The sequence below is a fragment of the Lithobates pipiens genome, unplaced genomic scaffold, assembly GCF_037356315.1.
Source record: "Lithobates pipiens isolate NorthernLeopardFrog02 unplaced genomic scaffold, aLitPip1_a1.2 Scaffold_13, whole genome shotgun sequence".
In the NCBI taxonomy this organism is placed as follows: domain Eukaryota; kingdom Metazoa; phylum Chordata; class Amphibia; order Anura; family Ranidae; genus Lithobates; species Lithobates pipiens.
Window position 1 is genome coordinate 269,863,640 of NW_027507718.1, and position 5,299 is coordinate 269,868,938.

Consider the following 5,299-nt stretch of genomic DNA (forward strand, 5'->3'; position numbering starts at 1 on the left):
GAAAAAACATACATCTATAAACATTCGTATAAATAACATACATATATCCAACAAATTTCGTTAGGTCACCCATCAAGATACTAAGGTGTAAAAAAAAAAAAAAAAAAAAAAAAGGGGGGGGGGAAAGAGAGGGGGAGGGATTTTTTCCTGAGACCACAATGTGGGGGCGGGTATAACATTCCTATTTAATGCCATATAGTATCAGCCACTCGATACTTACATTCCTTCGTAAAAGGGTGTCCTAAATAGGGAGATCACCGTTTCCAAAGGAGGAAATTGGTACGATTGATTACACAAAACTTTTCTCCACAGAGGGAAACAAGAAGGGGAAAGAGAAAAGAGGGGGAAAGGAAGAAAAAAGAAAAACAATTGTTGAGCAAGTATATAAACAAAAGTTAAATAAAGAAATATATTTTTTGAACTTAGTGAAATCGCTATAAAGGTGTATTCACCTCATAAAGATTAGATCTTCAGTGTGTTTAGTAAAAATTCTTGAGGCGTAAGTGAACACAGATAAATCCGTGATGGATACTCTTTGGTATCTCCTGAGCTGTATAATTAGAAGATAAAAAAAAAAAAAAAAAAAACATAAAAAAGTGGGGATTTTTAGAATATATAGATAATATCCAAGAACATAAAAAAATATATCCATAAGGATAAGAAAAAATATATATATATGAACTCACTATATAAGTGAAACATCAATTATTTAAACAGCAAAGAGAGAAAGAGGGCCAGCAAGGAGGAATTGTGCAGTGTATGCTAAAGCTAAGCTATTAATAGTGCCTACACCATAATAGATTTAGAGGAGATGAAAAAAATATATCAAATAAAAGCATATATAAAGTTGTGTAAACCAATTACCTCAAGTTGCAAAAAACGGATCAAATTCCCACTGGGTAAAGGAGGAAAGTAAAGGGGGAATCAAAGAGGCAGACTAATCGGCCCATTCACCCCTCTCATATTGTTTTCTGTGTGTAGAAGATGGCCGCCATTCATGGACACCAGCCACGTGTGTCCTTTTATATATATCCGTCCCGGTAGTGACGCCAATCTGCAATCGACGGAAGTGACGTTCATCTACCCGACCAACGTCCTTCCTACGATGCGTTCGGTTGATACCGACGTTACACACGAACGTGCAACGTCCTCGCATAGAGCACGTGTGTACGTTCGTGAGGCCAAAGGAAACACCTACGTCTGGCCAATATAACGTACAGACGTGCACCAGATAGGGGAGGAGCACCTTAAAGGTTCCTCCCCGATCTGCGGAGATGGAATAGGGGGCCTCGTTCCGATGCAGCGAATGGAGACAGTACCAGAAGGGACTGTGAGAACAGCCCACAAGTCCCTATGGTAGAGCGCCAAACCCCATATCCCAAATGGGGTAATTAGGGGTCGCGCTCGCGTGGTCGCACATTGTGGTCAAGGAATAAAAAAAAAAAAAAAAAAAACACCTAAGCATTGATGCCTCTCTGTAACAGTCTAATTTGCTTAAAAAGAATTATGTATATTTTGAGTTCACTGTAATTATTACTTCATCAATGCTTAGGTGTTTTTTTTATTTTTATTCCTTGACCACAATGTGCGACCACGCGAGCGCGACCCCTAATGTATATCCAAGTTTCCAAAATCCCACGATGGAATTCAAAAAAACATGGGAAAAAATTCTTACACAGTGTAGTGTGGAACTCATGAAACTACTCATTGCACAATATCAAGCAGAGTTGAATAGTCTGGACCAAGATATACTAATGTTACAATCAACAAATGAAGCAATAAAAAATCATGCTCAGTATACGAAACGATGGCAAGAATTGAAAGAATATATTACAAAAATTACTAAAGATATAATTTTTAAGAAACAAAACAAAATGTCAAAGGATAGGTTAGCGTTCCTAGAAGGGTTTGCATATAAATGGCAGACCTCCCAACAAATGAGAGGCCCCAGGCCGAATTCACGTTTTAGAAATGTTACTAATGATTTTGATTTTACAGAGGAAGATACTGAATCTGACTCATCCGCATCAACTACTCCATCATTACCTAATACGAAACGATCAACATCAACATACACCAACACCAACTCAGGACCACGTAAGCGGGGTCATGGTGGGGGACATCATACACCATATGCAAAACGGTCAATTAATGATGAGAATAAGCAGAGATTTCAAAATCACAATGTACCTCACAATGAAAGTCAGGAAGGGACGAAACCACAATAATACCTATATGGGGGGATTGGCACAACAAGCAGCACAGATTATGAATAGTCAACCTACACCTCGAAGGACATCTCCATCTAGATCTGAAAAAGTTTCCCCTGGAACTAATAAACAAGCCATGACAAATGGGCGAACACGTTTTCCTCCTTCGACACCATTACCAACTGGGTTTCCCCCTATAAATCCGTCTCTGATTGGTGGTCAAAATGGACAATATGCCCCTTTGGGCCCTATGTATACCTCTACAAACATGACCCAAACGGGCACTAAACAAACAACGTTAGACCCCCACCTAACACAGGCAGGATCTATGGCATCAAATTTTCACTTGGCCGAACCAATGATACAACCGACTTAAAGTTGGATATAATAAACCTAACCCCCTATCAGTTCTCAAATATTGAATTGGAGGTTCTGAGTTTGGGCCTGGGCTTTTGCCCTCCACTAATCTTGACAAATATGAGCTTATAAAAGATATCTATTTATTTGCACGAAGCCTTACCTATAGATACATCTATGACTCGGAAGTCATTAGGAACAGACAGGAACGTGACCTTGCTGAAAGTATAAAACATTATTCAATGGTTGAGTTTAGAGCCCTCCGGGATTTAATTCTTCTACTGGAAGAGAATGAAGGAAAGGAAACTAATTTTAAAACTACGCAAGTAATTCCTGAAAAACAATCATGCTCAATGGTAAATGAAGGAAGGGGCCCCCTCAGGCCTAAATCTCAGAATTTCCCTGACTTAACTACAAATGCGTTCATTTGGACCTTTCTAATTAGTGTAATAAGCGATATCAAACAAATGCAAATCACACCACAGGGGTCCAATATAAACAACTCCCAAAAACGAGCTATAAAAAATCTGAAGAAACATCCTGATCTAGTCATTAAAGCATCAGACAAAGGAGGTAACATCGTCCCTGTTGACGAAACTACAATATGAAAAAATGTGTTATGATATATTGACTAATGAGAATTGGTATAAAAAGATCCCACCTTCAAGTATAAACTCGCTATAAAATCCAATTCTAAACATCCTTAATGGAGGATATGAACAAGGCCTGATAGATCAGGATACGTATAAATATCTTAATAATGTACATCCACGAGAAGCAACTTTTTACGCTCTCCCAAAAGTACATAAAGGAGTCACACCCCCCCCGGACGTCCCATCATCTCAGGGATTGGGTCCCTAACTGAAAACACCAGTAGACTCATAGATGCTACCTTAATGCCACACGTCATAAGTCTCTCCTCATACACTAGGGACACTCTTGATCTTTTGAAAAAATTGGAGGGTTTGGTGGTTCCTCCCGACGCCCTTCTCGTGACTCTTGATGTGGAAGCTCTATATTCTAGCATCCCTCACGAGAAGGGCGTCGAGACGATACGCACCTTCCTCCATGAGGAACCACACACCAATTGGAAATATAACGATGTTATCCTCACCCTTCTTGATTTTGTCTTGACGCATAATTGGTTTAGTTTCAATGGGTCCCACTACCTCCAGGTGCAGGGTGTCGCCATGGGTACGTGCTGTGCACCGTCCTATGCGAACCTGTACCTGGGGGGGTGGGAGCGGGAAATTTTCTCAAATGAATCTTTGTCAATATTTACCGATTGTGTGATGTCGTGGATGCGCTATATCGACGATATTTTTGTAATCTGGACGGGAACAACTAGGAGTCTGATAGACTTCATTAAATCCCTTAACATCAACACATACAATTTGAAATTTACCCTAAATATGGATCTTCAAAAAATAACGTTCCTAGACTTAACAATCTTTAAAGACAAAAACAACTGTCTAGCTACAAAATTATATCGCAAGGAAACTGCAGGAAATACTTTACTTCACGCAGCAAGTGCTCATCCCAGTTCATTGGTAAAAAATATTCCTTATGCACAATATGTCAGAATACGTAGAAATTGCACTCATGATAATGACTTTCATAAAGAAGCAGATCTCCTCCGTATACGCCTATTAGCTAGAGGGTATAGTAAATCTCAACTACGAAGGGCGTACAATCGTGCGTACAGAAAACCTAGGAACACTTTATTATACTCAAAGAAAGAATGTAACCCTGAAATACAAAGCAATACAAGATTAATAACACGATTTTCATCTCAACATGAAGAGGTCCGCAATATCCTTACAAACCATTGGCATATTTTACACCAAGATTCGGTAATCAAAAAATACATAGGGAAAAGACCCCAACTGACATATAGACGCACTACCTCGCTGAGAGATCATTTGGTATCAAGCTTTATTTACCTAAAGGACGAGATATCAAAAATGGCAGGGGTCTGTACAAATGTGGGACCTGCGATTTCTGCCCTGGGTCAAACAGGGTGCAGAAGTCGCACTTCCTAATGGTGAATTTGTCTATTTAAAATCCAGGGCAGACTGCAAAACACAGGGTGTCATTTACTTAATGACATGCACATGCGGAGCTTTTTATGTCGGAAAGACTATGAGATGTCTTGGCAACGCATCAAGGACCATGTATATGTATCCTCTAATGGGAAAATGTTAACAACAGTGAGTAGACACATTGATCTATGTCATGCTTTTGATGCAACATGTGTCCTTTTTAGTATCTTAGAGATCATTCCAAAGGATCCACGTGGAGGAAATTGGGACAAACGCATTTTACAACGTGAAACGATTTGGATTGAGAACTCATGCTACCCAAGCCCCTGGCCTAAATGAGACTCAATCATACAAGTCTTTTTTGTAGAGTACATTTGTCCCCCTCCTTCTCTCCTTTCCCCCCCCCTTTTTTTTTTTTTTTTTTTTTCCTTGTCTCTCGCTTATATACACAATAACCCAATGCGGAATGTAAATATTTTTTGAATATATGGATGTTGTTTTGTCTGTTTTGAATCTTATACACACCGCATTTGGATGTAATTAATAATTAATGATCTGGCTGATCAACTTAAATTCGATCTGCCTCTCTGTAACAGTCTAATTTGCTTAAAAAGAATTATGTATATTTTGAGTTCACTGTAATTATTACTTCATCATTGCTTAGGTGTTTTTTTTTTATTTTTTTTTATT